This window comes from Amblyomma americanum, chromosome 8 (assembly GCF_052857255.1).
Source record: "Amblyomma americanum isolate KBUSLIRL-KWMA chromosome 8, ASM5285725v1, whole genome shotgun sequence".
NCBI classification, from domain to species: Eukaryota; Metazoa; Arthropoda; class Arachnida; order Ixodida; family Ixodidae; genus Amblyomma; species Amblyomma americanum.
Genome location: NC_135504.1, coordinates 36,318,359 through 36,330,991, shown reverse-complemented (window position 1 = coordinate 36,330,991; position 12,633 = coordinate 36,318,359). Strand labels below are relative to the sequence as shown.

The 12,633-nt window shown below is 49.5% G+C and overlaps 1 protein-coding gene across 1 annotated transcript in view; it reads right to left on the bottom strand.

The window, feature by feature from the left end:
* LOC144101349 (uncharacterized) overlaps positions 1-3,614 on the bottom strand; it is a 145,358-nt gene extending 141,744 nt beyond the window's left edge. Inside the window, exon 1 of the mRNA XM_077634460.1 lies at positions 3,452-3,614. The gene's annotated coding sequence lies outside the window, so the exon portion shown is untranslated. The remainder of the gene's footprint in view (positions 1-3,451) is intronic.
* Positions 3,615-12,633: the final 9,019 nt, after the last annotated feature.

Genomic DNA, 12,633 nt, shown 5'->3' with positions numbered 1-12,633 from the left:
CGATGAAGCTTCACCGCTTGGTTATTGGCACAAAAAAGGGAAGACACACGTATACATGCATATAATACACGGATAACTACAACGGACGCGCATCTAATCTGAACTAATAACAAAAGACTCACATACACTACTGGCATACACATTAGCAAATGTTAAAGACCTTCAGTAAAATCAGACAACCCAGAAAATACAAGCAATATGCAGCCTTTGCCCGATCGTCGCTCCCATCCGGGCACTGCGAAAAGAGCACGTGACAAGAGCGTGACAACCGCTCGTAGGCGTGGCTAGTGCTCTCTCTGGCTGCGCGGTTTCGCTTTCGCTTGTATTCCGCCCCAAAATTCTTAGCGCCTCAGCGGCGATGAGAATAGAGTTTTCGCAAATTTGAAGCAGATATGGATGCTATTTTGCGCTGTGCTACAAACCTCTCAATAAGTGGGGAGTCTTGCAGTAAAAGTTGACTATTCAATTAACAAGTGTTAGCTGTATTTTGCTGCACACCACCACTGACAATGCGCTCTCAACCCAAAAAGTCTGTTTTAAGAAAATTGTTAGCCGTAGATGAAACGCCCTGTATAAGTGAGGAAAAAAAATTGGATGACGTTTCTTTTTAAGAGTGGGGCGCCACAGTGTTTTGCAGCGTTATAGGAGTCGATCCACGCGACGCCTTGCCCGTTGGACAATTTAAGGAAATTACGCCTGTCTCACATATCTCGGTGGACGCCCGAACTACGCCTTAAAGGAAGAAAAATGAAATGAAAATTGGTTTTAAGGGAAAGGAAATGACGCCTGTCTCGCATATCTCGGTGGACACCCGAACCACGCCGTAAGCGAAGGAATAATTTCGAAGCGCGGTGCCGACTACTACTATACGACGCCGACAGCTTTTCGACCGAACAGACTGTATAGGCATTCGCGTAAAAAGAGAACGCTCCTGTGACAGGCCACACAGAACATAGAAGTAACAGTGGGTCCGACGTCGCACACATAAACACGACAATCACCATTACAACTATCTGTAAATAAAGAGATCACCATGCGTTCTCCTCCCCCGCCTCCTCCGAACGGTCCGTACAAGTATCGGGAGCTGCTCGGCTTTAGAGCCGGACTACCCGGGTTCGAACCCGGCCGTGGCGGCAGCGTGTCGATGGAGGCGAAACGCAGAAGGCACCCGTTCGCTGTGCGATGTCAGTGCTGCAGTACCTCCACCAGACAGTGCATGGCGCGCTACTAAAGTCCGAATGGCCGCCTGTCCCTCTCCTCTTCTCTCCTCCAAATTTGGCTGTAGCGTAGCGCCGCTTAGCTTCCACGACACCGAACTACCGTCTAATGGACACGTCTTGAAGAATTTTGCGCATTTCCTATCAACTAAAGTATTTTCAAAACTAGTAATCTGCAATCGTGATATTTATAAATAATAATGCTAAAATGTAAACTTCTGAAGTTGGGTAATAGGCTGGCGCCACTGCAAGGGCCCTCAATGAAACAAGTGGACAATCGCAATGCTGTCGAAAAGGGCAGGACGCTGCAGGAACATACTAAAAGTGGTACCGGTTAAAGATCCCCAGCTGGTCGAAATTACCCTGCAGCCCTCTACAACTGCACTTCTCTCTCTTTCCCGCCTTCCACCCTTCCATCACGGCGCGGCTTAGGTGTTCACCGAGAAGTGAGACAGTTGCTCCGTCTTTACTTTCCTCAAAACAGATTTTGAACCCGCCGTTCCCGGTTTCGAATACGACCATGGCGCCCGTGAGCTGTGCCATGTCAGTGCACGTTAAAGATCCCCGGGTGGTCGACATTATTCCGGAGCCCTCCACTACGGCACCCCTTCTTTCACGCCCTTCATTATCCCTTCCCTTACTGCGCGTTTCAGGTGCCCACCGATATGCGAGACTGATACTACTCCATTTCCTTTCCCCAAAAACCACTTTTCATTTTTTTCTTTCAAGCAGGGGAGGAAATGTAAACGCAATGTTTTCACCATCCTGACTGTACGCAGTAGTCAGCTAGGAAAAGTGAACTGCTTTCCACGTATCCATTACCGGTCAGACCATAAAGACAAGTTAGGCTTAACGTCGCCCATCAAAAACTTGAGTATGTTCGTCAGCCCAAACAGTAAGCTTGGCAGATGCCTTCATGGCGACCATTTAATTGTTTCCGACAACCGTGGTTCGTCGAGGCACACCTTAAAATACGTGTCCGCGATAAGCGTAATTCCGGTAGAGCAGCAGCCGCTTCCATTCAACCAGTGCAGCTATATTCTCTATAGAGTCTACAATGATCTCATTCCGACAAACACCATTCTTATCAGAATTCACGCCGGAAACTTAGCAGCGTCTCAATCGGCGGCGGCGTCTTACTCTCAGCCGGGAGCGTTCTCTTCCAGGTTGGTAGCGTTTGATTCCCAATCACAGTCAGCAGCGTTCTAAACTCATTCGAAGAATGTCAACAGTGTCAGTTTTGAGAATTAAGGTAGCGTTCCACTCTCGGTCGAGTTCCATTTTCAGTCGGTGGCGTTTCTTTCTCAACATCAGTCGGACGCATACAAGCACTGCAGTGCAGTCTCAGTCGACACCGACTCACAATCGGTACATCGTCCCGTCACCTGCGGCGACAACCACAACAGAGAACAGAGTTGTACTCGGCTGCGTACAGAGACGCCCGCGAACTGAGGCGTCTGCCCGTGTTGCAGTGCAATGGGAACGCCCGCGGAGAATGACAGAGAACCAGTAGCTCCCGTACGTACTACTCGGAGGCTCCGGATGCACTGGTAAAAATTTAGAACAATCGGAACCACTAGGCCTACGCCATGGTGGTCCGGCCCCTAAAAGGGCCTGGGCGGCGGGCAGAGTGCCCCGAAAAAACATTCGCCATCCCGTTGCTATAATGAAACGCGTCATTATTTTATTGCAAACATTTTTATCAACGCACACTAATCAACAGCATTCTTGAAGATTCAGTAGAACGCGGTGATTCCCGACGCTAGGGATAATCGCAGAGGCTCATAGCCGCCATAGCCTCCCAGACCGACGGGACGCCGGGAGAGTGAATCGCCGACATCTTGCACCACTTTAAGCCATTATAGGCTTAGCGAAAACCTAGCTCCCCAGTAAAATGCCTCGCAGCCGAAGCACGCGGTCCAGAATCAGGCCGCACACGCAAATGCCGGCTACACCTCGTTACCGGCCGTAGACTGAAAGGCAGACGCAGCGAGTTTATCGGCTAAACTAGCAGAGAAGTGCCTCGAACTCTGCAACGCATGCAGCTGCGTTCGCAGAACAGAGAACGTTTCGATCGCCGGGCAATGAAAATGTGGGCTGCTTAATAATGCCCAGACGCTCACACCACACTGCACTGGAATGCCTCTGTCTCGCTGTGAACCGACCTGCGTACCATCGCAGCCCTGGTACAGATGGAATCGCTTCGCACTACTTGTGGAACCTGCAGTACTCACCTTTTGCGGTGACGTGTCGATCCGCCGCAGTGACTGCCGCTGTGGAAAGCTGCTGCCGGTGGTAAGTACAGCTGCAGGTGTCCTCCAGTGTGTATGCGGTAAGTCCAATGTACAGCTGCAAGTATGCTCCAGTCTATATCCGGTACCGATAAGTCAAATTTCGGGCCGCGGAGAGTGCGTGCTGGCCTCCTCCTAGTCACACGATGAAGACGCGACTGGTTAGGCGGATGGCTGCTCTCTGGGAAGGCTACGTCAGCGGAGCACCGCGTGATCACGTGATTTCCTTTTCTCTCTCGTCAGCCAATAGCGTGATACCGATCGTCGCCGTCCTAGGGAGCAGACGACAAGCTCTTAATGTTTGGGTCGTAATATACTATAAGATGAAATATGTACTGCAAAACGTTTTTGCGTGGCGTTTATTAGGGTAGGGAAATGAATAATAATTGGTGTTCGTGGAAAGGAAATGGTGCAGTATCTGTCTCATATATCGTTGGACACATGAACCGCGCCGTAAGGAAAGGGATAAAGGAGGGAGTGAACGAAGAAAGGAAGATAGAGGTGCCGCAGTGGAGGGCTACGGATTAATTTCGACCACCTGGGGATCTTTAACGTGCACTGACATCGCACAGCACACGGGCGCCTTAGCATTTTTTGTCCATAAAAACGCACTGACATCGCACAGCAAACGGGTGCCTTAGCATTTTTTCTCCATAAAAACGCAGCCCCCTAGGTCGGGTTCTAACCCGGGAACTCCGGATCAGTGGCCGAGCGCCCTAACCACTGAGCCACCGCGGCGGGGTAGGGTAGGGAAATGCAAAGCACATTTTTGTTTCCCCTCAAATGAAGCGCAACACACAAACTTGTCTGCTCAGCGGATGCATGGAGCATACCACGCAGCTGTCGCTAAATTTCTTGCACAGTATGTGGGATGAAGGTTCGATGACGAGTTCCTCGTGCGAAATACAAAGCATCCATTCTTCTGTCGTGACTATAGGGAACAGCTCTATTCGCCGCGTTGAAATTGAAACCGGCGTTCCGTGGCATATGGGTGCGACTTTCGATGACTGCTTCTAGGCTCTCAGCCGCCAGCGGGCAGACCGACCGCTTTGAGACGCCGCCGTATTAATACACAGACGTGAAAGACGATACTGCAAGCTTAGGTAGTTTCGCACTAACATGCATAGATAAGTATATTACCATGTATGCAAATATACTTATATTTTTCACGGGAGTCGCCCAGCGCTGATACCAACCGAACGAACGCGGCGTATTCCTAAACGCGAAGTAGCGTCTAGCAGACTGAAATATGCACTTTAAGTCGAGCAAGCGATTCCATCTTCGTCGAAGGTAAGGTTGCCACTGTCTTAGATGCATGGGTGCACCGCCACAACGCTACCGTCGTCCTCGCGGACGAATTTCACGGACTTGAGAGGCTGCGCTGCAACCGCTGGCGGCATTTAGCACCAGAAAATGGCGTTGTGCGCTTGAAACGCGCGCCTTCTTTTTTCGTCTGCTAGTCTTCACCTGCAAAGAAAGCGGTGCAGAAATTGTAGTTTCGTTCTACACTACGCGTAAAAGAAATGCGTCTGTGTAGGTGGGCGGAGCTACACTGGCGTCACTGGCAAAAAAAAATGAAACCATGCTACACTGGGTACACTACACTAGTAGCCAGTGTAGGTAAAAAAAAATATGTCCCTAGTGTCTTGTGCTCCACCTCGCGTAAATGTTATGTCCCACTTCCTCAGTTCCTCTTTACTCGCGGAAATTTAATTGGTTTTGGTGAAAGGAAAGGTGCAATAACCGCCGCATATCTCGGTGGACACCCGAACCACGCCGTCAGTGAAAGGATGAGGGACGGAGTAAAAGAGGCACCATAGTGGAGTTCCACTCAGACACGGCGCCCGCGTCAAGGTAGATGTACACTGGTAGCGAAGGCTCCATAGACGCCCATTGGTCCAAAAAATGGCGGCTCGTGGGCACTCCAGCGCCCCCTGGATTTTGGGGGGCAAACTACGCAAGATATAGAAAAAGTTAGCGCAAAACTTAGACGAAGACAGAGAAGAAACACACGAGACGACAGACGAGCGCTTCGTCTGTCGTCTCGTGTGTTTCTTCTCTGTCTTCACTAATAAGATCGTCGCCGATGCCGCCTACACGCCAAACATCATCCGTAAATGGCTTATCGGCCCTCGCTGGCATCAAGGGGGCAACATTGACGTTATGGAGCGCCCGTACTGTGGCTGTAGGTTTCGTGATGACCTGTACTACCTAGTTTGGCATTGTGCAGAGTTCCGCAAGAGACGCGACGACCTCGTCGCCAAGCATGGTTTTCCCACCGATGGCGAGGAATTTCGTGCATTGACCAGAGCCAGAGCGAACGGCATCTTGGAAGATGATATTGGCAAATATGCTCCGATATGTGGCGTCTACAATGCAGGGTAAAGCGTGGCCGGACCACCCGTGCCGTCCATTCATGTATCAATAGACCCCTGCTTTTCCATTCCTTAACCCAATACCCCAACAAACGGCTTTGAGCCTCCCTTTCTAAATAAACAGCTCATTCACTGTAAGTTGGAGGCTGGCTTGGACACGGGTTCACATCAATAACATATGCACCTTCAATTGCATGCTTTCTGAGACTTAATTGCGACAGGGGTTCGAATGATGACATTCGCATCTTCAGATGCAGGGCTTGAGGCGCGGTTGAGGTGTCCACCGATATTTCGAGATCTAAGAGCTACTGAGTCCTTTCCTCAAAACACATGCTATCGCATTCCTCCACGTAAGCAGACTTAAGTGCCCTCATTTTTATCTAGAGTTCCCGGGTTCGAACCCGACCGCGGCGGCTGCGTTTCTATGGAGGCAAAACGCTAAGGCGCCCGTGTGTTGTGCGATGTTAGCGCACGTTAAAGATCCCCAGGTGGTCAAAATCATTCCGGAGACCTCCACTACGACACCTCTTTCTTCCTTCCTTCTTTCACTCCCTCCTTTATCCGTTCCCTTACAGCGCGGTTCAGGTGTCCAACGATGTATGAGACAGATACTGCGCCATTTCCTTCCCCAAAAACCAATTATTATTATTATTATTATTATTATTATTAATATTTAAACTCTAAGGCGCCCGTGTGCTGTGCGATGTCAGTGCACGTTAAGGATCTTAAATTGGTTTTGGGGGAAAGAAAATGACGCGGTAACTGTCTCACATATCTCGATGGGCATCCGAACCACGCCGTATACAGGAAGGAAGGAAGATGGGAGTGAAAGAAGAAAAAAAGAAAGGTGCCGTAGCGGAGGTCTCTAGAATAATTTCGACCAAATGGGGATCTTAAACGTGCACTGACATCGCACAGCACACGGGCACCTTAGCGTTTTGCTACCATAAAAACGCAGCCGCCGCGGTTCGATGCAATGCAAATGAGCTTTCGCTGGAACGCTCGCGCTGCATGCAGCATTGCTGTTTGCGTTCGATGCGGCGTTCTCTGCCTCCTTTATTGGAATTTATGATGAAAGGAAATGGCCCAGCAGTACCTCCAAGAAAGCGCTGGGCCCAGTAACTCTCTCACATCTTGGTGGACACCTCAATCGGGTCTGAGGGAAGGAAGCAAGGTTGGAGTGAAAGAAGAGCGAAAGAGGTGCCTTAGTAAAAGGCTCCAGAATAATTTCGACCACGTGAGTATCTTTAACGTGCACTGAAATCGTATAGCACACAGACGTGTTTTGCGTTCCGCCTCCGACCCACCGCGGTGGCTCAGTGGTTAGGGCGCTCAGCTACTAATCCGGAGTTCCCGGGTTCAAATGCGATCACGGCGGCTGCGTTTCGATGGGGGGGGGGGGGGGCATAAGGCGTTCTTGTGCTGTGCGATGTAAGTGCACGTTAAAGATCCGCAGGTGGTGGAGATTATTCGAGAGTCCTCCACTACGGCACCTCTTTTTTTCCTTTAATTATTTCACTACCTCCTTTATTCCGGTGAGCCAGTGGGCAGACCTGTGCACTTTCCTTTTCATTCTTCCTTCAGGTGCAGCAACACAACAGCAGCGCGCCGTCACGAAAACGAAGGACGCTTTGCGGCGGACGCGTTTCGATGGAGGCGAAACGGAAAGCCGCCCCTGTGAAAATGAAAATTGCTTTTTGGGGAAAGGAAATGCCTCAGTATCTGTCTCATATATCGGCGGACACCTGAACCGCGCCGTAAGGGAATAAAGAAGGGATTGAAAGAATAAAGTGGTGCCATAGTGGAGGGCTCCGGATAATTTCGAACGCCTGGGGATATGTGCGCTGTCATCACACAGCACACGGGCGCCTTAGCGTTTCGCCTTCATCGAAACGCTGCCGCCATGGTCAGGTTCGAGCCCGGGAACTCAGGATCAGTAGCCGAGCGCCCTAACAACTGTGCCACCGCGGATGTGTTGTGCTATATCAGTGCAATGTGAAGATACCCAGGTGGTCGAAATTATTCCGGAGCCCTCCACTATGGCATCTCTTTCTTCTTTAACTCCCTCCTTTATCCCTTCATTTACGGCACGGTTCCGGTGTCCACCGAGCTGTGAGACGATACTGCGCCGTTTCCTTTCCCCAAAAACCAAATTTTCAATTTCTTTTCAGTTTTCAAGTGAATATGCACAATACCTCGTGAGAAGTTAATTCCTTCCAAGTATTACAGATTGAGTACCCTTACTCATTTGGTTCTTGCTTGAAATGAGCAACATGCAAAAAGATGCATTACGACCTACTTTGCCTGTCGTCCAAGTTGCGTTGGAGTAAATTGGTGGTGACGGCGTAACACGTTAATTAAAACAGCCTTCATATGATAGGCGTTTAGCAAGTCATGGGCCAAGGTGACGAGGACGCGTTGCAGGTTCAGGTCCCGGGATGTGAGCCAGATGGGCCACGGTGGGGGTAGGGGCAAAGAATATGCGGGGGACTGACTGGAAGGCCGAGTGGCACTGTGTAGGGCAGTGTTAAGGCATGCGTAAGGCAGTGTGTGGACAGTTGGAGCAGTGAGGTGGGGACGCGTAACCATACGAAAAAAAGTTTGGCTGGGCTATTGAGGAGATTATATTGAATAATGAGATCTTCAGGGAAGTCCAATTTTTGCTGCGTGCAGTATTCGTGGACAGTGAGTTTTTAAGCTCTGACTGCGTGCACCGTCGGTGGGTTCGTCCATGGGATTCCCTACGCGATGGGGCCTAGCTGCCGCCCTCACAGCATTGAGCCCACGACCGGTGGCCCTTCGGTGGATCCCTGGTCACATGGGCATTCCCGGCAGTGAGCTGGCTCAATAGCTTGCCTGCGGTACCATACACTGGGCATGGGAGCGCAAGATTCTGGAGGCCCGTGTACTGTGCGATGTCAGTGCACTTTAAAGAACCCCAGGTGCTCGAAATTTCCGGAGCCGTTCACTACAGCGTCCCTCATGGCCTGAGTCGCTTTGGCTAATGATACAATTTTATTTTGTGCCACTGTAAAGCGGTTTTTTGACTCCACGAGCGCCACCGGGCAGCAGACGCTGTGCGAACGCCGCCGGAACAGTAAACGTGGAGTGAACGGGGCCTCAATGGAAGGCGATGTGTAGGTACACCTCCACCTCATGACTTCACGGTAGCACAATGATTAGCTTGGCACCAGTTTACCGTTTTCTTTGGGCTCTCCTCACTGAACACTGGCCAATCCTTCGTCGTGGGTATGTGCCATGCCAAGAAAGCAACAACAACAACAACAAAACGGTAGCAGTACCAAGGCCTTTTATCTAGGCGGTGTTGCCATGATCCGAACGTAGTAGGTCCTTGGGGAAAAGGCGAAGCGGGAGCCATAATTCTGGATGAGGTTGGCTCAGAACGCTTGCTATTTTCGTCCGACATTTAGGCATACCGGCGTAGGCGCCAACCTTGAGAACTGCATGCTGCTGATGCTGTCACAGTAATTCGTATTAGAAGTGGTAATCATTATTTGAACTCGGTCGAGCTGTTTGCGTGTTCCGAAAAAAAAAACGCTTTTTGGTTTATGGTATACATGCCCAGCTTTCTCGGGCAAAAATTTTGAAAATATGAAAATTGTGAGACGCTGTTATACAAGTACTGAAGGTAATGGTTCATTATTATGATATGTAGCAAACTCTTGCTTTTACAATGTTTCCATCGGCCGCATCGAACAGTTCAAACTTGCGTTAAAAACCAACGGGGAACGCTTTTGACGATAGCAAAAACATCAATAGAAAAAAATACAGGACTGTCGTTGGGTGATCTGCAGATAAATTAATTGTTATAGTGGAATCTTCCATTATATGCAAAAATTGCGTTCATGAAAAGTGTTTCGCTCAAAAATGCTTTTCTTCAGAATTGCTGAGTATGTGGGGGTTTAACGTCCCAAAGCGACTCAGGCTAGAGAACGCCGTAGTGGAGGGCTCCGGCACCTGGGGTTTCTTTACGTGGACTGACATCGCACAGTACAGGGGCCTCTTCTACTGCCGCGGCCGGGACCAAACCCGCGTCTTTCTTGTCAGCAGCCGAACGGGATAACCACTGAGCTACCGCAACGGGAACGCTTTGCGATGCTGTGTGACCAATGGGAGTCCCTGATATGTGTGTGCGTCTCACTGCTTTTATTTGTACGACAGATGTGCTCCGACCATGGATATAGAGGAATATACTCGGCGGAAGAGAATTAAAGACGACGAAAGCAAAGGAGCATCCTTTGGCCAGCCGTTCTGCGCGCCACTACATTCTCGTTTGACGCGTATATCTTGTGAAATGTTAATATTTTCGAAGTATTCCAGATTGAGTAGCCTCACTAATTTGTTTCCCTTGCGGTGGCTCAGTGGTAATGGTACGCAGCTGCTGGCCCGAAAGACGCGGGTTCGATCCCGTCCGCGGCGGTCGAATTTCGATGGAGGCGAAATTCTAGAGGCTCGTGTACTGCGCGATGTCAGTGCACGCTAGAGAAGGAGTAGTAAGTTATTTACTATTAAAATAATAATATAAAGGAAGGAAAAGATTTTTGCTAGCCCCGGAATCTGCCATCGATACTGAAGCACCTGAGCTGGGGCAGCGGAAATAAAGGATAGCAGGCAGAATGGAGAAATGAAGTGAAAGAGGTGAGGGGACAGGAAGAGAGGATAGGGGGAGAAGTAATATGTACAAACTATTTACACAATATGAAATGTGTCCAGGTTGTGCGCGTGATTAGTTCATGTTGGAGGAATTTAAACGTGCTCAGCACTGTGTTGGCTACAAATGGAGTGGGGCGTCCAGTTATTAATCGTTCAAGGCAGAACTCGCGGAGCGTTCGGTCACTGCGTGTAACTACCTGACGGAGAACAGACAGGACGTCAAGCCCGTGTGTTCGAGGAGTGCACAGAGGCTCACCAAGGTTCGCTCACGAGTGCGCGCACTGCCCTGCGGCCACAATAGCGTCTTGAGGGAGTCTGGTAGTCTGCCCAGCGCCCTAGAGGCTGCAAGCATATAGCATAGGGCGTCAGAGATCCCCAGGTTCTAACTTTCCGGAGCCTTCAACTATGACGTCCCTCATAGACTGAGTAGCTTTAGGATGTTAAACACCAATAAACCATCATTTGTTTCTTGCTTTAAATGAGCAACATGCAAAAGAATAAGCATGACCTACTTTGCCTACCGTCTAAGTTGCATGGCAGTAAAGATGGTTAAGAAATTAGGAAATATCAGCGGAAATTACCGCGCGTTCGGTGAGCGTCCGAACGCAAGACGCATCGCGCGTGCTCGAAAATTGTGTCGCGGCAGCAGCGCAATTGATGTTGCTTGAACACGACATCAGAAATTCTCTGATTCTTTCAACACTGGCATCCTAGCGCTATTTAAATGTACAGTGCAGTCAGAGAGACTCATGATCGAAAATCATATGGCGCAAGGTAATGCCAAGTCGACGCAGAATCAAGCTCTACAACATTCATTGTCGCGTGCGGGCGCTGGATGGTGAAATTCGCGTGAGCCGTAGGTTCATAATTTCTAGCTCCATCGTCATTGCGCATAGTGATTCAATTTTATTTGTGCCACTATAAAGCGGCTTGTTTGATGCCACGGGTACCGTCGGGCTGCACGCCGATTTGTGCGAACGCTGCAGATATAATAAGCCTAGCGCGAATGGGGCCGCATTGGAAGGCGACGTGTAGGTACACCTCCACCTCATAACGACGTCTTGGTAGCTGTACCAAGGCCTTGTATCTAGCAGGTGCTGCTATGATCCTAGCGTAGTAGGTGAAGGCGGAGGGGGAACCATAATTCTATATCACGTTGGCTCAGAACGCTGGCCGCAGATGCGCTGCAAAGCAAGACATAGCAAGATCACAGATCTCATGGTCCAAACTTGCTACATTCTTCCGACATTGAGGCATACCGACGCAGGCGCCAACATTGAGCACTGCATGCTGCTGAGGCTGTCACCGTAATTCGTGTTAGAACTTGTAATCATTCTTTGAACTCTGCCGTGTTCTTTGCGTCTCCCGAAAAAAAACGCGCTTTGTGATAGTGCGTGACCAATGAGAGTTTCTGAGATGTCTGAAGGTCTCACTGCTTTGAGTCGTACGAGAGATGAGTTGCTACCATCGATTTGGAGCAAACACTCTCGAAGGAAAAGTATTAATTAAGACAACACAGAAAAGAGCGTCCTTTGGCCAGCGGTTTTACGCACCGCTACATTTTTGTTTGACGTTCATGTCCGCGGTGGAGATCCGAGCGATGTATTGCAAAAAAACAAACAAGACAATTCAACTTGCTCTCCGTCCACTTGTGGTTTTTGTGCCTGTTGACACTGGCCAAAATTTCCGAAGGATGCTTTTTGCACTTTAAGAAAGAAAATAAATAAAATAAAGATATTGGGTGCATCATATCCAAGACCTCTAGGACTCTGTACAGGCACTTGAGCCAGCCAAAGGAAGCCTGGCACAACAGTCTCTGTTCTACGTTAGGAGGAAATTGCTGTGTTGTGTTGAAAAAAAATTATTGGTTATCAGGAAATGAAAGACAGGGTAACTCTCTCGCGTCTCAGTGGCCACCTCATCAACGCCACGAAGGAAGGGAAGAGAATATGGGAGTCATTGAGAGAAAGAGGTGCCGTAGACTAGATTGGGCTCCGGAATAATTTCGACCACCTGGAGATCGTTAACGTGCATTTACATCGCACAGCACAGCGGCGCCTTATGCGTTGCACCTCC